The sequence below is a fragment of the Macaca thibetana genome, chromosome 20 (genome assembly GCF_024542745.1).
Source record: "Macaca thibetana thibetana isolate TM-01 chromosome 20, ASM2454274v1, whole genome shotgun sequence".
Lineage (NCBI taxonomy): Eukaryota > Metazoa > Chordata > Mammalia > Primates > Cercopithecidae > Macaca > Macaca thibetana.
This window is the reverse complement of record NC_065597.1, coordinates 25,764,705-25,785,326: the sequence shown is the minus strand read 5'-3', so window position 1 is coordinate 25,785,326 and position 20,622 is coordinate 25,764,705. Positions and strand designations below refer to the sequence as shown.

Sequence of the window (20,622 nt, the reverse complement as noted above, 5' to 3'; positions counted from 1 at the left end):
TTGCTCTGAAATCCATTGGGTTCCCCTCACTCTTACCAGTTCCCTTTCTCTCACACACCTCTGCCTAGCCTGTGTGAGCAGGGGCAGGTTTCCGACCACATTGCAGCTGGTATAGATGAGTGCTGCATCAGATGCTGTACCTGCCCCATCCACATCCCCTAGGTTCTCTTTGCCATTTTAGTGCATGTGGACTCCCAGTGTGCTTCTATTCCCAAAGGCCAGCAGCTGCAGTAGTATGCTGGTAAATATTTACTAAACACGTCTGGGTGGAGGGAAGGGAGCCCTAATTTGTAATGTTGGCCAATTTCCATGGTGTAGATACTCTCACCATGGCTGATTTCAAGCTATCAATGTGGTCAACTAGATTGCAAAATTCCTAACAATTTAACATCCAGCTTTTCCAAGCCATCGCTAACCAACACGAGCACATCAAGGGCATCTGCGTCTTTTGCCAAAAGGCTGCATCTAAGCTAATAGATCTGCTTTGTCTGTACCCGAGAAGTACAGAAGTATCTGACAATTTGTGCCCCTGCCTGCCCACTATCCCAGCAGTCTTTAACCAAGGACTTGTGGGTCCAGAGGTGGAAATACTCAAGTTGCCTTGCCCCAAAGGGGACAGCACTGAAGTGCAAATCACATCATTCCCAGTCTCCATGGAAGATGAGGCCAAAGCTATCTCAATGGAACTTCACTTCAGATGACATCCTTGCTTAGTCTCCCTCTTGCCAAACTTAGTTCCCACTTCCCTATACATTTTTCCTAGCAACCTAATACCTCGCTTTCACCCAAATTCTCATCCCAGGGCCTTCTTCTGGGGAACCAAACTTAAGGCAGCACTTAAGGGTTTGCATTCTAAAGCTGGACAGGCCTGCACTCACATCCTGATTCTGACACAAGCTGGTGGACTGGGGAAAGTTACTGAAACGCTCTGAGCCTCCGTTTCTCCATGTCCTTTGCCCCACTGTCTCCACTTTCGGGGAGGAAGAGCCACTGAGTGCACAGGTGTGGTGAAGCAAGCTATAATGCTGATGGCACAATAGATTAATCGTCCTTTGTAAATGCTATCAAACAGCCTCTACCTAGACCCTTACAAACACCAGACATATTGGGTCCAATGGTACCAATTTAGTACATCCTTTCTAAGCAGAGAATCCCAAACTTGGAAAGTTTATGTACAAAGATAACCAGTTGAGCCCAGTGCTTTGTATATAATTGACATATAATACATTTTAATTAGTTGATAAGTCAAGGTATTATTTATCATTGTAAAAAACTGGAAAGCACCTTGATTTCAGTAAATAAACACAAAGGAAGAGCTAAATATTCTGGGGTTGACTTGTGTTAAAAAAGTTATCATTGTTAAAAATTATGTTTGTAAAAAATTATAAAATATAAAAGGGTTTATGAAGTATAGTCAAATTTTAATTTATGCTAAAGTCATAACTTAATTTTTTAAAAATATACACATAAAAAATTGGAAATATTGGGCCAGGAGTGGTGGCTCATACCTGTAATCCTAGCACTTTGGGAGGCTGAGGCGGGCGGATTGCCTGAGCTCAGTAGTTCAAGACCTGCCTCACAATGTGGTGAAACCCCAACTCTATTAAAATACAAAACATTAGCCGGGCATGGCAGCATGCACTTTTAGTCCCAGCTACTCAGGAGGCTGAGGCAGGAGAATTGCTTGAACTTGGGAGGTGGAGGTTTCAGTGAGTCGAGATTACCCCACTGCACTCCAGCTTGGGCAAGAGTGAGACTCTGTCTCCAAAAATAAAACCAGGAAACATAGAAAATAAATGTGCCACAATAATACTGAACTAAAATATGTATCTCTAAACAGAAGAATATTATGCAGTAATTGAAAATTGACTGCTTAAAAATCATGAAATGACATCTGTCTACGGATGTCAATATAACTCTAAGCATAATGATTGAATATGTAACTATATAGATTAAACTTATGATTTTTAAGCAGGATAGTGAATATATGATTTTTGATGAGTCAAACTATAAAAAAACTAAACCAACAACTTCAAAATGTATGCATAAAGGAAAAGACTAAATAACTAAACTGTTAAGAACAATTATAATTGGAATGCAAACTTTGAGCAATTTTCTTCCTTTTCCTTTTTTATGTTCCAAATTTTCTCTAATTAAGGAGAATTACTTTTATAATAAACAGAATTTTTGATTGATTAGTTGGGTAACAACAGGGCAATGTGCACAAACACACACACACACACAGATGAAATAATAAGGAAAGCAAGGAAGAACATTACCATTCGAACACTATTCTCTAATACTTTCCAAATTTGTTTTCTAATAAGGCCAAATCACAGCCATGTTCTGTGGCAGTTATCAGCCTGAGCTAACTAAATAATCTGACTCAAAAGAGAACTTCCCAAGCCATAGCCAGTTGTGCTTCAGCTGACATCCAGCTCTGGCAAAATTAGCTGGGGACAGCAGCTGGGTGGTACAGTACGCAATTCAAGAACAGGGAAATCTAGAACTCTGTGCTTATTGAAAATCCAATTCAGTTATCTTTGTCTGTGCCATGTGCACCATGCATTCATGGGTTCGTGAATCTCACCCTTAAAATCATATTTCCTCTCTGACTTATCCTGTCACATTTCATAGGTTTAAGTCCATAGTTTCCAATTGAATTTTGCTTTTCAGATGCAATGCATTCAGGTAAATGTGTTCTTGCTGATGCATTAGAAAAGCCAGGTCAATTGAAACACATTGATTCACCACCTGGTGGGTACATGTCTTTCTGTGAATAATTTGTCATTTACAAGCATAAAGGAAAATCTAGGGCATCATGGAATTGCTACTCTCCTCCTCCATCAATTCCTATCATAAGAAAAGCAACATTCATCCCGGGTAATATTCATTCACTTACACGTATGGTGGCATCAGGAGACATAAATGTCAATGGCCACTAATGTCCTCTTCAATGTTACCATTCTCCAGAATTGGAGGTTCAGCTTGGCCTCCATAAAGAGACAGGTATCAGCCTTTATTTCTTCTTCTTCCCTGATGCTGAGGGCATGATGCTTTTTTAATACCCCATTTTCTAACACAGGAGGATACAGTATATAAAACCTGCCATCTGGCTCTTTCTTTTTTTGATGAAGCCATTTACATTTTCTTAGTATAATTAGTATTGCACTGTGACTTGTCAATATTCTTCTGCCATGGCATCAAATAACAGTTTAAGTATACCTGCAACTTTGATGATTTATTTGTTGCAGCACGCTTTCAAGCACTAGTGAGGGATAATTACCAGGGAGATTATTACATGGTGTTGGGTTAATTAAATATGATAAAGCCATTTGCCTGTGACATGATGGGTCTGTTTCGATCTAAATGATATAAAATGGTTAGACTCATCGAAGGCAACATCATGACCTCACAGAAGATTATACCTAACCAAAATAGAATTCTGCTAATGATGTTTCAGAATTTGATGTTCTATCTCAATCTTGCTAGCTGTCTTTTTAATCAGAGAGATGCCATTACAATGATTATTCTTGAACATTTGTGCCCAGCCCTCATGAGAAAGCAAGAGACCTGCTAACTAACTTGAAATGTTTGCAAAATACAAAATATTAAAGGTGTGAAAGGGAGCCTGTGGACACAGGATTGCTTCTGATCTTCTTTGCTAGGCTGAATCAGAGGAAGTCTTAACTGAGGATGGTCTGCTGGGTTAGAAAGCAAAGAAACTATAAGAGGTCAGAGCCTGATGTTCGGTGACTACTCAACAATATCCCTCATCCAATGGAAATGTTGCTGAGCTGTAAACAGACCTAAGCACTAGGCTGGATGGTCCTGAAATCCAGCTCTCCTAACCTGCACCAAAGATTGTGAGATAGGAATGAAGATTTCTATTTTAATTCCAGAGCAGCAAGAACAGAGATCAAGACTATACCGTATTTTTGAAGATATGAAAAGCACCTTATAGCAGGATGCTACCATGCTGTGGTAGTAAAATGGCAATAAAATGAACACAGTCCTTATTGCCTAACCTCCATTTCCTTGGGAAGGCCAAGTTGACAGACACAAATTCTGCAAAGGCTGTAGTGGCTAAAATGATCAATTCAGTCCAAACTGCAATAAGCCCAGTCCCAAAATATCAATGAAACTAATTGCTAGAACGACTGGCCAGGTAAGAGGCATCATTTTCCGCTAGCAAGTATCTATCAGTGCCTTCTACAATTAGGCCACTGCAGGGAACAGAATAAACAAACACCTTACGAAACTTCAGTCCTGTCAATAGTAAGACATCAACTTGCAATTTTGTTGAGAAAATTCGGCATATGTTGCATGCCTGTGTAGCATGCCCCCTAGCCACAAGGAATGTCTCTCGTGACTTCATGTTTAGGCTTCTTCCACATGAGAGCAATCACTCTTGAGAGTTTCCTTCCCTTCTTCACCTCCTCCTTCTTGAACCTTTAGCCTCAACCTAAGGCACACCCATGACTCAGGGATGGTCCCCTTGGCTCTTTCCCCATCACTCCTCACTCTTTGTTTCTCTTTGGGGCCTTGCAATTGTCACTCTAGATCCACTCCTCTTGGCTCTTAGGGTGAAGAGTACCTTTAGTCTAGCCTCTCCCTGGAAAGCTAAGCAAGCACATGGACCCTCAGTGCCAGTCCTCCTGCCTTACTCTTCCTTAGTTTATGATCAGGAGCTGATCACTGATGACAACATCAACAGTTAATGGGATGGTAACCCAGTGTCCAAAGAAGAGAGAGCTCAGGAAGAAACCCAAGGCAGTCAATGCAGACTTTGGAAAAGTTTGGGATTGGAGCTGATCCCCAGAGGAAGGGCAGAATGTGAACAGACAGAAACCAGGGAGTGGCGGAAAGAAAGAATGAGCAAAGGCACTATGCTGGGGAAGTTAAAGGGGGCAAGGACCAGGAGCACACAGTGTGCTTGGCACAGGGAATTTAAATCTGGCATCAGGGTGAGTTAGACTTCTATAAACACAAAAATAGTTGTTTTTACCAATTCAGAAAGCACATTGGTGCAACAACATGGAAGGATCCTGAAAACATCATGTTGAGTGGGGGAAACCTTACATAAAAGAGCATGTGCTGCATGATTCTATTTATACCGAGTTCCAGAGCAGATTAAACTAATCCAAGATAGAAAACAATCAGAGGAATGGTTACTTCTGCTGTGGTAGGAGTCAGAATTGACTGGGAAGAGGCTTGAGGGAACTTTCTGGAGTAATTGTGCATTTTGGCAATGCTTTGGGTTACATAGATGTGTGTATTTGTTAAAACTCAGAATACACACTTAAGATTTATGCATTTCCCTGTGTGTAAATTTTACATCAAAAGAGAAACAATATGAAAGCAAATATTGAACTTTACTGAATAATATGAATGCTGAAGTATTTAGAGAGAAAGCATTTCTACAATTTATTTTGAAATGTGTCCAACCGAAAACATGAGGTAGATTAGTAGATGGATGGGAGATGCACAGAAGGAAAGATAGGTGGTAAAATGAGTGGATTAAATGGTGATGTTAGAATCTAGGTGGTGGGTACACAGGTGCTCACTGCAAAATTCAACTTTTCTGTACATTTAAAAATTTTTATAATAAAATATTATTTCTAAAAATGTATGTAGGGTACAAATAGATCTTCAATATAAGGTCAATATTATATGTTATAGTATATTTTACATTATATAGTCAAAGGACATCTCATATTTTGCACTGAGGAATGCTGAGAAGAAAGCAATTTGGAGGGAATTTAATCAGATATATGTATTGGAATAATGATAGACAGGAATATATTGGATGATGATATATAGTAAAGACAAAAACAATGAAGGCTACTATTATTATGATAGGGTGGCCACTGCCTCTGTGTGAAGCATTAGGCATTATCTCATTTAGTCCTTACAAGAGCCTCAGGAGAGAGATAATAAAGCTCAACAGATTAACTGTTTTGTTCCAAGCTAACCAGGCAGAAAGGTGTACTGGCAGAATCAGGGTTCAAACCCAGGTCCGACTGATCCAGAATCCATGTGGCATCTTTGCACTGTGTCACAATACTCTACAGTTATCCTCGGCAAGGTAGACTATTCCCCAGCCTCAGATCACTCCTCCATTTTCTTCAGTGTTCAGGCGAGAGTTTCAATCGTTCAGAAACAGTTTGGACCTGGTGTTAAATATATCAGCTTTGGATTTACGGGTTTTGCAAATTATTCTCAGCGCATCTTGACCTAAATTCTACACATTTTCCTTGACTTAAAAAAGAAGTTACGCTAGACATCTCACGTCGCATAAGACTTTTTAGCAGAAGCCTAAAGAAGACTCCAGCCTTATTTCAGAAGAGTGATTTTCATGGTGGGCTTTTAGAAACAGAAGTGAGCTGGTGAGGAAAATATTTTGGGGGCAGTCAGCTCTTGGGGCACCTCCACTCTTAAGCTTAGTACTAAGAAATCTCTCCAGAATATACAGAGTTGCTGTAGATTTCTCTACGAAGCTTGGACTTTGGGGTAGCACAGACGTGCATTCTGAACTCACATAACTATGAGAGACGATTTTATGAGAAGTGATTTAACTCCTGTGAGAGTCTGTCTTCTCATATAATGGGGATAATTCCATGTAATTCTCAAGCCATTACAAGAAGAAAACAATGTGCAAGAACTCATAGGGTCTGGTCCTGTGTAGACGCTCAATGCAATTTTATTTTCTTCCCACTGTCTTCCCCGGGCCACAGGAAGACATGACACTCAGAGAGTTAGACCGCGAAATACTCTTCAGAGGTGGTATGTTTAACACCGAAAATTAGCAATTATGCCTCCCTTAGAATGCTTTTCCATTGAGAAGCTCATAGTCTAAAAAATTATACACTTATGAAGGCAATTATTCTCTTTTATGCCACATGATTTTCTCATAATAAATACCCATTATACCCATTCACAATGTAGATTCCCCATTGATAGCAGCATCATCAGTGCAAGCCCTGGGAAGGCTTACGGGGTGGTCGGTGGGGAGCTGTCAGTGGGTTTTCATTGGAAACAATGCAGTCTATGATTTTGACAGTTAAAATAGAAGGAGTAGGGAATCAATTTCCATTTAAGACTTTTAGAGCTGGGCACTCAATGGAAACTTGTTGAATTGAGCTAAAGATGAGAGGGCTTTGCACCAGATGCATAATAGCAATATCTTTACAAGGAAACTCTTAATGTTCTAGAAGGGCTAATAGTCTTGGTAATTGGAGCTTCAAGAGGTATTTAGCTGACAGAATTCTGAAATTCACTGTGAATCAAATGACCCAAATACTCATCTCTTTAAAAAGTAAAAGAATAAACAATATTCAGTTTGTTCTGACACATCCATAAACCACATGCAGGTAAGGGGCTTCCACAAATAAATGAATGATTTAAGAATGAATGAAGGCAGGGCACTTTGGGAGGCCGAGGTGGGCAGATCACCTGAGGTCAGGAGTTCAAGACCAGCCTGGCCAACATGGTGAAACCCTGTTTCTACCAAAAATGTAAAAAATCAGCTGGGCATGGTGGCACACGTCTGTGGTCCCAGCTGCTCGGGAGGCTGAGACAGAAGAATTGCTTGAACCTGCGAGGCAGAGGTTGCAGTGAGCCAAGATCACAACATTGCACTCCAGCCTGGGTGACTCGGTCTCCAAAAAAAAAAAAAAAATGAATGAAATGAATGAAGATGAAGGGAGTCGGGAGTCTGCGAGTGTGGTTCCCCGTCACAAGATAAAGGGACACAAACCAGCAAACAAAATTACCTCCCGAATTTGTGTCTTTCATTCATTATTCGACACACAATTATTCATGTCCTTCATGTATTATTCAACACACATTTATTGAGCACCTACTATGTGCTAGGCATCATGCCTTCACTATGTTCTCAAAATACATCTGTAGAATATATGAAGACAAATTATACCTCATATTTTTATTTTATTTTTTTATTTTTTGAGAGGGAGTCTCACTCTGTCACCCAGGCTGGAGTGCAGCGGTGTGATCTCGGCTCACTGCAACCTCCACCTCCTGGGTTCACGCCATTCTCCTGCCTCAGCCTCCTGAGTAGCTGGGACTACAGGTGCCCGCCACCACGCCCAGCTAATTTTTTGTATTTTTAGTAGAGACGGGGTTTCACCGTGTTAGCCAGGATGGTCTCAATCTCCTGACCTTGTGATCCACCCACCTCGGCCTCCCAAAGTGCTGGGATTACAGGCGTGAGCCACCGCGCCTGGTCTATACCTCATATTTTAAAATCCCACTAAGGCTATATATTAGATCTCAAAATGCCTGCTCTGCTATCACATCTATCTGCTTCCCTCCCAACCCCAGGTTAAACCTCTTCCCTCTTCTGAACATAGATTTGAGACTTCCCTTTCCATTTATAGTTTTATTTCACTAAGAGCCGAAAGAATCCTCCTCAGAGGGTAGAGAAGGAGAAGAACCTAAATGGACTAATCGGAATCCTTTCTAGTAGGTAAGTGGCAAGACCATGGTCTTGGAAACCAAACAATCAGCTGCTGAATTCAGTGTCTAGATCCCCCAGTTCTGAGCTGCATGACAATGCAAAAGTTGCAGTCATGCTTAGCCTGTGTACTTGTCTGTAAATGAGGAATACATATTCTAACAACAGCAGCAATAATAATACAAATAACACCTACTTTGTAGCTTCTGGTGAGAATAACATGTGAAAAGGAACAAGCCAGGTCTATGGTCTGGGCAATAATAAAAGGTTGATACATTAGCACATCCTAAAACAAGCAGAGTTTGGAATGCGAGACACAACCAGTCCTTGTCACTCTACCCCTTTCCTTTTCAAATCCAGGGGTGGCCAGGCACAGTGGCTCACACCTGTAATCCCAGCACTTTGGGAGGCCAAGGCAGACAGACTGCTTGAGCCCGGGAGTTCAAGACCAGCTTGGACAACATGGCAAAACCCTACCTGCAAAAAATTAGCTGGGCGTGGTGGCGTGCACCTATAGTCCCAGCTACTAGGGAGGCTGAGTGGGGAGGATCACCTGAGCCTGGGCAGTGGAGGCTGCAGTGAACTGTGATTGCACCACCACACTCCAGCCTGGGTGATAGAGTGAGACCCTGTCTCAAAAAATACATAAGTAATAAAAATAAAAATAAAATCCAGAGGCTCATTATATATCTATTGAAAAGACAGACATCAACTCATGTATTCATTGTTATTGTTTTCAATAAAAATTATTATTAGTCAAATATATGCAGACACTGCATGTTTAACTAGATATTATGTTTTGACTGAAACTGTTGGCCAGTGGCTCTCATCTCCATGTGAACCTTTTTATTTTTTTCTTTCATTCAGCAAATAGTTGTTGAGTGTGTACTATGTCACAGGTGCTCTCCCAGGGTTAGGGATAAAACAGGGACCTAGACAAGCAGAGAGACTGTATTCATGGAGTGTGCATTCTGGAGGAAGAGGTGGAAAATAAGTGACTTTTAGATGATTTACTGTGTGAGGAAATAAGTACTATGAAGAAAAAGCAAAGCAAGATAAAGGGACAGAGAGTGACAGGAGACAGGAAGGATGCTGATTTATGTAGGGTGACCTATGTGAAAAGAGGATGTTTAAGTAAAGATTCTAATTGAAAGAAAGAGCAAGGCTTACAGACACCGGGTGGGGCACGTCAAGCAGCAAGAGCAGCACATACAAAGGTCCTGGGGTGCACGGAAGCCCGGTGTGTTCTGGGGCTGGTGCAGCCAGAGCTCCATATTCATGTGCTTACATAAAATCTATAAATGTCAAGGTACTGCTGGTTATTTTTTCACACAGTAGCACCAGGAATGTCCTGTTTTGTACTTGCAATCTTACTGCAGTTCATATACCTCCCAGAGAGCACAGGAGATAATTATCTTTCCTAAAAAACATCATTAATCCACTTTCATCACTCCACAATAATGGCTATTAATGAAGAGTGCCCACCCAAGCCACCCCTGGCATCCCCAAGCATGAGAACCTGCTGATTAGAAAGACATTTCTAAACGGATGCAAAGAAAGCAGAACGCTTCTCTTCCTCTTTCTCCAACACAGCAGGTCTTTGCTTTTGGCACCCAAGTTTTGCTCAAGGCATTCCAGGGAGCCCCTCCAGGAAGTCCAGCATGCCCACTGTTTGGCCAGGGGATTTTAATGAACAGACGTGGAAGCAGTGACACAGCCAGGAACATGACCTTCACCAAGCAGACCAAGATGGAGAGAACTGCAGATCAAAGAAGCAAAGCTGAGAGTCTGGCTTCTAATTAGCAGAAAGTTAAAGTCATTTTGAATCATTAGAATTACTGACTTAGGGGTTTATTAAATAACATCCTCTCACATATATTTTCTATTAATACTCTGTGGTAGCTCCCGTTAGCTTCAGTTCTTGAGAACTTTGTGCATTAAGAGATAATATTTTAGAAAATCACAGGTATATTTTGTGCCAAGAAGTACAAGTTTGAATAATTTTCTTTTTATGAATACTAGATAACAATTTAGAAGTAATCAATTCTAATGGCACAGAACTCTTAAAATCCTGAGCATCAGATCATCATGGGAACAGAAAGAGAACCTTAGTTATCATTACATTCAACCTCTTCATTTCATCTTGAAGAAGAGAGAGTAGCGGGGTGAAGTCCGACATGCAGGTCACTTGAGGGAAACGAAGGGGACTGCAGCCAGCAGTCCAAGGTACTCTCTCCTGCCCAGCTGCTTCCTTTCTAGCCTCTGATTTGTGGTTTCACTTTCCAGCTCCACTTGACACACTCTGTAAAAAATTCAGCAAGCCTTTCAAGTGCTTAAATTGCCATTTCTTTGTCTTTTAGCTTTTGTGCCTTTAATGCATATCTCACCTGTGAAAACTCAGTGTAAACAGAAACCATTTTTCTTATTATCTAAAGTTATTATATTTTGATATTTTTCCTACTAGGATGTGTGTGTGTGTGTGTGTGTGTGTGTAAAATCGTAAGTATAAGTCACGAGAAAAAAATTTTTAGACATCACTTCAAATTTCACAGCTTTGAATCATTCTCATTTTTACCCCTCAAAAATATGTCACATTCTCCTCATCACAATGCAACTTAGACGAATGGACTTAAACGAATGGAAGTTGTTGAGATATGAAACAAGTGTAAAATATTTTTTAGAACTTTATGTGACTTTTAATTGTATCTAAATCGCAATTCTACAAACTCCCATTTAATTGTTGCCTTCCCTTGGCCTTGTTCAGCATATTCGTGATGCAATGCCATGTGATGAAACCAACTGATCCCAAATAATTGATTGAGAAGTAGCCTTCTGAGGTGGAAAGAACATAAAAGCTAAGTTTAGATAGCACTGACTCTGAACATCAGAAGTTGGCTGGCTGCCCCAAACTCTTGTGACTAAATGTTCTCATCTGAGGAATGAAAAATAAGTAGTATTTATCCTATTGGTTGTGACATGATTTGGGTATTTGTCCCCTCCAAATCTCATGTGTTGAAATGTGCCGGGCGCAGCGGGTCATGCCTGTAATCCCAGCACTTTGGGAAGCTGAGGAGGGCGGATCACCTAAGGTCAGGAGTTCAAGACCAGCCTGGCCAATATGGTGAAACCTTGTCAAAAATACAAAAATTGGCCAGGTGTGGTGGCACATGCCTGTAATCCCAGCTACTTGGGAGGCTGAGGCAGGAGATTCACTTGAACCTGGAAGGCAGAGGCTGCAATGAGCTAAGATTGTGCCACTGCACTCCAGCCTGGGTGACAGAGTGAGACTCCAAAAAAAAATAAAAAAAGAAAGAAAGAAATAAGATCCCCAGTTCCCCAGTGTTGGAGGGAGAGGCTGGTGGGAGGTATTTGGCTTATGGGGGTGGATCCCTCCTGAATGGCTTCCTGCCCCTGCCCTCCCTGCGATCATGAGTGAGTTCTCTGTCTATTAGTTACTACAAGATCTGATTGTTGAAAAGGGCCTGGCACTTTCTCCTCTGTCTTGCTCTATCTCTCACTATGTGACATGCCTGCTCCCCCTTCACTTTATACCATGATTGTAAACTGCCTGAGGCCCTCACCAGAAACAGATGCCGGCACCGTGCTTCTTGTACAGCCTGCAGAACCGTGAGCCAAATAAACTTTGTTTCTGTAAAAATTACCCAACCTCGGGTATTCCTTTAGAGCAACACGAAATGGACAATTACAGGTTGCTATGAGAGTCATATGGAATTAACTTATGATTCCTCTTGTATGATTCCTAGTATGTAGTAGAGATACTCAATAAATACCGTATAACTGGTACATATTTGTAAATGGGGTCCAAACTATGAATCATTTAAAGTAAGGGGTTGTAATGCCATAATATTAATAAAAGTACAGAACTTTTCACTTGGTCTCTAGTCATAAAATCATAAGATAAACCATGGTGAATCTTACACTAGATGCCAATGACAGTGTATCAAGTGACCATGATGTGGCCACTTCCTAAGCCAAATGCCTCTTCCCACCTTCCAGCAAAAAGATAAGAATTCATCTCACCCCCTTTTTGACAACAGGCTAATTGTATTTTTGCGGGGGTGGTACTATGTTCCTTCTACCCCCTCAGTAAGTAGCTGCAAAGAGCCAGGTGCTTATGTTTAACTGGCACAGATGTGCCTATGTGTGGAACGGCCCTGAAATACGTGTTCTAGAAAATATTTGTGTTCCAGAAAAACTCTATGCTTAGGAAAATTGTGCAATAACATCATAAGGATTTTGGAAGAGACAAGATTAAAGTAGAACACTCCAGATCTGTGCAACTTTGTAATCACCTAATTATTGCAAATAATAATTATAATCAAAATTTTTTAAACTGGCATGTTTGAGAAGACATAAATTCTTAATAAATGAAAACTTACAGTAAATATGAGGCTTTCCCTTTAAAAAATGTGGATTGGTGCTTGGTAGAAGGGTTATAAGGAAAGGTTGAGTCTGTTGAATTATGGAAACAGGAGCAGTGCATCAGGATCGGGGAGAATTACTCAATAAGCACTTCTAAAAGAGAGGATTTGGCAAGTGAGTCAAGAGGCAGAACCTATTTGAATTGTATAGACCATTCTCTATTCTTCTGAGGCATGCTGCATTCAGTCATGTTAGTATATATTCCTTTAATTGCTGCTTCTTGATAAGGCAAAATATCAGTTTTCTATGGAATACTGCATATGGAACAAAGTCATTTTTATGTTATATTATACATATATTATATATTATATATGTATACACATATGTATATTATATTCATGTTATACATGTATATATTACTACATATTAATATATATTCCCCTATTTAACCAATTACCTATGAGTTTTTGCCTTATAGAAATATTCAGTATATTAGAAACAGACTTTATTTAGACGAAGACCATAATGCATTGGTCCCTATATTGATAGCTCCTGATCTTCCCTAAAATGGGTGTAGTATTTTATTGTCTTAGTTTGGATAATCCCAAAAGCAAAGCCTGAGGCAAGGATTTTGGAGCAGATAATATATTTGGGAAGCACAAGTGAGGAAGTGTGAAAAATGAGGCAGAAAAGAGTGATACACAAATAAAGTTTATATTAAAAATCAGGTTTCTGCTCACTCCCAATGGGGACGCTCTAAGGAGCCGTGCATAACCTGTCTCAGAATTGTCTCACAGGAAGCCGGGGCATTTATCCACTGACTCTCAACAGTTGGGAGAGACCCCAGGGAGCCAGCTTCCCCACATTTACAGGACTGACTTACTTGCTGCTTAATAAGTCTCCAGTGCTGAGAAAGCCCTTAGGCAGAGAAGAAGGATAGTGGCTGCAGACTGTCTACCTCGACTAGGTGAGCTAAGGTGGACCAAGGGACTAGCAGAAAGAGAATTGCGGTAGTTGTTATGTGTATTTAAGAAAAGACTGGTAGAGGCTTCAGAGATTTACATGAGACTAAATTAACTGGGAAAAACTGAAGTGTGCTAACTCAAACTATGGTTACGTACCAGGCTGCCATGCTTAAATTTCAATGATTAGTAAATGTTCATTGGGCTAATTATGGCCCCATCCTCTGATAAAATAGAAGCAGCCCAATGCCTGTTACACCCATAGCCCATTGAGAGGAAAGTGCCTACATTCACTACCCCTCCCGAGGAAGAGGCCCTTTGTGGTTCCTTAAGCATAGGTGGCCATGTTCTGTGCCAGGTGACCTCTCCTCTAGAGGCTGCTGATTGGTTCACTGGGACCATGTGACCTAAGAGCACCCATCTATAGGCTGTCTAATGCACATCTCTGCCCAATCAGCTTCTCCCTCAGAAACTTGAAGTGGTGGGAGTCAGAAGACTGCTCAGCTGGAAAGAGACACTAAAGGAAACGGGGAAACAAAGCAAACGGGGTATCAATAGTCTCCCGGGCCAAGGTGGTGACACAGAAACCCAATCACTAGAGCTGGCACTTTAACTTTCCCTCCAGTTCCTCAATCAACTTCCCATTTCCAGGAGACCTGGGTGTCCAGCTGTTGCAAGTTTTCTGAGATTCTCATCACCCTTACTTCTGAAATTCATGTTACTTCAACATAGCCTGTGTCCCTTTTTTTCTTATAGCTCAAAGAACCAAATTATAGTTAAAAAATACCAGGTGAGTATTGCCCATTCCTCAGTTTTGACCAGGTCTTTTCCCACTTGGTCCAAGGAAAATGTCCCTTGGAGACTACATATTCAATCCTGGGGGCTTGGCACTCACCGGTCATCAACAAAGATGAGATTATCTACAACTAATCTGAAAGGTAAAGGCATTACCTTTGCATTCACACACTTGCCAGAGAGATTTCTAGTCCCAAAATGGATTGATAGTGACATTTTTAGAAGCTATGGCGGCCGGGCGCAGTGGCTCACGCCTGTAATCCCAGCACTTTGGGAGGCCACGGCGGGCGGATCACGAGGTGAAGAGATCAAGACCATCCTGTCCAATGTGGCGAAACCCTGTTTCTACTGAAAATACAAAAATTAGGTGGGCTAGCTGGTCGTGGTGGCACACGCCTGTAGTCCCAGCTACTTGGGAAGCTGAGGCAGGAGAATCGCTTGAATCCGGGAGGCAGAGGTTGCAGTGAGCTGAGATCGAGCCACTACACTCCAGCCTGGAGACAGCAATACTCTGTCTCAAAAAACAAAACAAAACAAAACAAACAAAAAAAAAATCTGCGGCATTATTACCAAAGCTTGCATTTCCAAGCTGCAATAGTCAAACTGGCTTCTACCCGATCAGTTACCTAAAATTGAGCTTTAAACCAAAAGCTAAATTGTTCTGGAAGCCCTCTGGGCAGAGCAACTATCTCTTGCAATTAAATGTTGACATAATTCTTTCAGAGCCACAGCTTTGCTTTTGCTCCAAGGCTTCCTCCCAGGCATGTGAGAGCTGCCCTACCCCCAGGTAAAGCAATCTTTGAAAACCTGTAAGCTCAAGGCAAGGGTCTTTGGACTTGGGGGTTTTGGTGAGAAGTTCAAATACCAAGAAAATTGTTCAGATGCAAATGAAGATATTTGTGGTCACTCATTCAAGTATCTTCAAAGTGCCTACATCAAGCCAAACCTGAGCAAGGATCCAGGGGCATGGAAAGGTGGTGAAAAGTGGTCCTTGCCTTAGAGGAGTCTGCAGCAAGAGACAGACAGGAGAGTAGATACGATACAATACAGCATGGAGGTACTGTGACCACCGTAAGAACTAAGAGGTGTCTGGGAAGTGAGGACTGGAGGTGAGAGTGATGGAGGAGCATCAGTGTCCCCATGGATACTGAGAGGTGAGTAAGAGCTTGCCAGGCAAAGAAAGAGGAAAATGAAAGGTCAGTCATCAACAAAGATAATGTGCCAGCCACTGATACAGATGAGGATGTAACAAAGGACAAAAGAAGACCCAAATCCTGGCCCTCACAGAGCTTATGAGAATAAAATAACATAAATTAGTGAAAAGTGCTTTAATAATGACAAGGTGATAGTCATGCATTGGTGACAGTCTGTCTCTCTGATCATCAATTTTTAGTTCTAAGAGGAGCTCGCAAGAGCATAATCTTCCAAGAATGCTCTCAGGTACTGCTTGTATTCAGCTTGGTCCTCCTCATTCTGTTTCCTTCTCAGGGGGGAAGAAAAATACTAACGGGGAAGGAGAAATGCTAATAGTAGCTAATACTCTAATTCTCACTGACCCGTTACTCCCTGCTTGACACCATGCGAACACATAACAAGCATAGCCTCATTTAATATTCCCACTGTCCCATAATCTCCATTTTGCCCAACAGGAAACTGAGGCTGAAAGAGACTGAGAAACTTCAGCAAGGAACTGCTGTACTAACAGCTAGTCACCCTAGGTTGCCAGGCAGGTTAAAGGAGCGGCTTGCACATGAGAAGGATTTAACACAGCTCCTGGTTTGCAGTAAGTGATCCACAAATGGTGGCTGTTATTATTATTACTATTATGATCATGCCTATAGCAGTCCAGACTAATGACTCATAACTTCTTCCCCTATCAGAAGGATATCACTTTTCACTTGCTTTTCTTGGGAGCATGAGACCTTTCCCTCTTTCCCCGAATATTTTATTCCATATCTAATTTACAGACTGTACTTTTTTGCTTAGCCAAGAACCTGTTGGTTAGGTAACCCTAGCAACAAATAGAAATATGCAACTTTTTGCAAGCTACTTCCTCAAAAAATCTTTTCATGATAGAGTTTACACATGGAACATTTTAAATACTGAACACTAAAGTTGTGGATGCATAGTTAAACCTGAAAACACCACTTGCTTTACTACCTTCCCAGCCCCTACTCAAGTATTTCACTCCTCCTAGAATGCTCTGCAACTTCTTTTCTGCCTAAGGCAGAAGCAATCCAACTTGTAAAGTCTTCCTGGCCCCTCTCTGAGCTCCAAATATAATTTATATCACTCTCTTCATATTTTCTTGATTGTGTTCAACTTCCTACCACCATTTTGACATGCTGAATATTTAACAAGGCACATAACCAAAACAAATGCCTAAATCCCCAGTAAGGCCAAAGAATGCACATACCACCTAGTGGTCAATCCCACCACAATGGATTCTAGTTTAGTTCTTTTGGTTTGGTTCAGTTTTGCTCATAGAACTTGAAGTCAGTGATTTTATTAGTTTTAATTATCAGTAAACGTTACTTGAAAGAATAAATGAATGAATACACAAAGAATGGACTGAATAAATGAACAGATGATAGACCAGAATGAGAACATGGGAATAAGGAAATTGAAGAGAGAAAGCTACAATGTAAGTTTTAAAAGATTTCAGAGAATTGGGGATACTTCATCAGAAATAACCAATTTGACAACATATGGTTACAAGAAAAGCTATTATTTGAACAAGATTACCTCCTTAGAGACTTCAGCTTCATCCTCCTGTGCACTCCCTTTTCTAATCTTCCCAAACACAACTTGCTTAAGCAGTTTCCTTTGTTATTTCCTGGTTTTCTCTCAGTGCAATCACTGCCATATAACTAGAGGGTCAGAAAGGAAGACTCAGAAATGTTCGTTCCCCATGAGCCATCATTTGGGACAGAATGCACATCTCACTTAGGCCTTAAGGTGAGGCTCAAGCAGCAGAGAAAAGGGGAAAGATGGGTTAGGGCTGCAGGCACTGGCTAATTGTCTATACAGTCCCTAGATGACTGGCTGGATTTGGACAGAGAACACTGCATATATTTTATCAGGTCGACCCATGCCAGTGTGTGTACATGCTTGTGTATGCATAGGGATGTATGTGTATACACACATACACATACGCATACTTCTGATGAATTTGTTTCCCATGGTTATAGTAACGAGAACTTTGAAATGACAGCATTGGCTTGAGTTTCTCCTTAACAAACACGATTGCTCTCACAAAATGTCAGGTCAATTATAGAAACCCAATAATGAACCAAAAATACCTTCCTGTGCACTCTTGGCTCATGAAGTACCCACTGACTGTGACAAGCACTAGTTAAGGTTTGGATTTTTTTGTATTATTAATAAAAGGATGCAAATTAAATGAGTTGCCTTTTAGAGATCATTATCAAAAGTCTAGACAGCAAAGTTCTGTCAAGCTGTTTTGCATTTTGCCATATAATCATCACAACAAAAGGTAGAGCTGCTTAGAAATCCAAATAAATTAATAGATAAATAAAACTATAATGATATTGATCTAGTAGCCCTAAACAGACAATGCTCTACCGTCTTCCTTTGTGTAGAAGCTGTGTCTCTGATAATGCTTAGCAACAGGAAAAGCAAAATGAATGCTTGATGGCAGTTCTCAGGAATCCTAGACAATTCCTATAAACACTGACCCCTTTTCTAGAAAATAGGAAGCTGGTTAGAAAGGCAGGTTCCAACAACTCTCTTTAGGATAACTTGATTCTCCTCAAGTTCAGGCCCTAAAATGAATCCAAAACAATAATTTTCCCTGGTGGCATTCATTTGGTTATTCATTCAACAATCATGTATTCATTTCTTCAACAATGATTATTAATGCAGTTCCATTTCTATGTGGGAATGATCACCAAGGAGAAGCGTGGAATGTTAAAATTTATGTTTTAGGACCCCGGGGCGGAAATAGACATGAAAGGTTCTTGTCAGTGCTTAATGCAAATCAAATATGAGGCATTAGAGTTACCATACACTAAGTTTAATATTGAAGAGCTTCCTGCACCTGACCCTGTGCAATGAACTACACATGGCAACAGACCGTGTTGTCATCTCCAGCTGCTGCCCCTACACCTTTGTACTTTTCATTCCAGAAGCGTGAGCACTAACTGAAGAATCATGGAATGTTATACCTAGAGGGTTCCACAGTGAATCCATGAATTAGTGGATGACCACTTCAGAGAAGAAATAGTTCATGGAATTTTAACGTATGATAAGATAAAAGAGAGATGGCCCTTGCTGATAGGAGATGGGGTGCCCAGGACTGGACCAAGGCCTCTTCTCTCTTGATGTTTGCACAGCTTCTGAGGTGGACCCACAGAATCAAGGGCCCCATGGAATGTGGAGTAAAACCCATTCATCAAGGTCAAGGCTGTTTATGAGATGGCAAAACTCTGAGATGAGGGAGAATCAGTGACGTGCCCACAGTCAACAAGCTCATGAAGACCTACATTTTGGCACTAGAATCAAAGTCCATGCCTCTCATTACAGCCCACTTCCATTTGGCTATAAAGAATTTTTTTTATGGAGAATTGTTTTGGATGTCTTGAATTTAAGGTGATGGTGGGCCATGCATGGGACAATATCTAGGAAGTACGTCAATATATAGGTCTGTAGCTTAGCAGGGGAAATGTACCCATTTCTTAAATTTAGGAGTTGTCATTATAGAGAGGGTAAATGATGTGCAAAGACAGGGTAGAAAGCCCCCAGTTAGGGGTTAAGGAGAAAAGTCAGAGAAGAGATGTCTGAAGTGGTAGGAGGAAAATGAAGCCAAGGACAGATATGCATATTGTTTTTGAGATGAAGTGAGATATGGACTTCGAATTATGCCAAAATAATAAAGAGCGATTGAACTGAGATGCCATCCATGTAATTCTGCCAGTCACTTCCTTCTGTATCACAGCCTGTCTCCTGCTCTCTGCCTTCTTCCCAGAGAGGCTGCTTCCATGGATTCATGGGAGGAATAATGAGTAGGAGTTGACATGTGCTGTTTGTAAGAGGTCACTTTTGAAATTTCAGGATTTTTCTAAGCTACTTAAACACTGATGTCATTAAACATTACCCGCACTCGTGACTCAATAATCTTAAAAGCAAAGACAATGAATACTCAAAATGAATCACTTCTTAACTATTTTACATATGTATTTGACTGTTATCTACGTTTTAAGATTATTTGTCTATTATATCTGCATGGCAGAAGTACTACATAATGGGGTACAATAATGGGGTGTGGCTGTCCATCTCTCCCCAATGCCACATTCTATGATATGTCATTGGTAGCTTGAAATCAGTCATGGTGGAGGTATTTATATGATAAAAACAGGCAATGGCCACAAATCAGGGCTTGAACCACAGTGGAAAGAGATGACCCATCTGTCTGGGACCCAGTGGTCTGCCTTCTGGTTCTGGCCCTTTGGAAGGACTGGCTCAATTTCCTGCTCCTGCATCCTCCCAGTAATTCTCTGCTTTTAAGCTTGTTTGAGTAGGTGTTTGTTACTTGTACATGAATAGCCCACAACTGAGAATTGGACATTTTCAAAGTAAAGTCACATGTTTTAGAGTTAGGACTTGTGTCAGTTTAGACTTGCCTCAACCAATCAAGAAATGTACAGGCATCTGTTCAAAACAAGGCTCTGGACTAAGTAATTTAGGTAGTGAAGGATTGCAGAGGAGATTGTTCTAGACACACAGGGTGTGGTGGGTAGGAAAGGGGGCAGAGTCAGCATAAGGCAGTGCACTCAAGCTAAACCAGGGAAAGATTCCTTTCTGCACGCTGCTCTCTATCTGTCATTGGCGGGCTCTTTGAACAGAAGTTGACAGTCCGGAGAAATCCACTATTAGCTCCATTACATTTCCAGTTATTATTCTATTCATTGTTCTTGTACCTCAGGCCATCCTATTTACATAATGAGAAGAGGATTTGGTGGAAAGGAGGCACATGTATTGATTGTC

At 41.0% G+C, this 20,622-nt stretch overlaps 2 protein-coding genes across 5 annotated transcripts in view; one reads left to right on the top strand and one right to left on the bottom strand.

Moving 5' to 3' along the window:
- Positions 1–20,622, top strand: part of MPHOSPH6 (M-phase phosphoprotein 6) — a 1,084,238-nt gene that overhangs the window by 457,897 nt on the left and 605,719 nt on the right. Inside the window, exon 1 of one of the 3 annotated variants that reach the window (XM_050775060.1) lies at positions 908–911. The exons of the other annotated variants lie outside the window; for them this stretch is intronic. The gene's annotated coding sequence lies outside the window, so the exon portion shown is untranslated. Of the gene's footprint in view, positions 1–907; positions 912–20,622 lie in introns of those variants that run through there. 3 annotated transcript variants of the gene reach the window in all.
- CDH13 (cadherin 13) overlaps positions 1–20,622 on the bottom strand; it is a 1,164,483-nt gene that overhangs the window by 1,016,602 nt on the left and 127,259 nt on the right. The window lies entirely within an intron of this gene.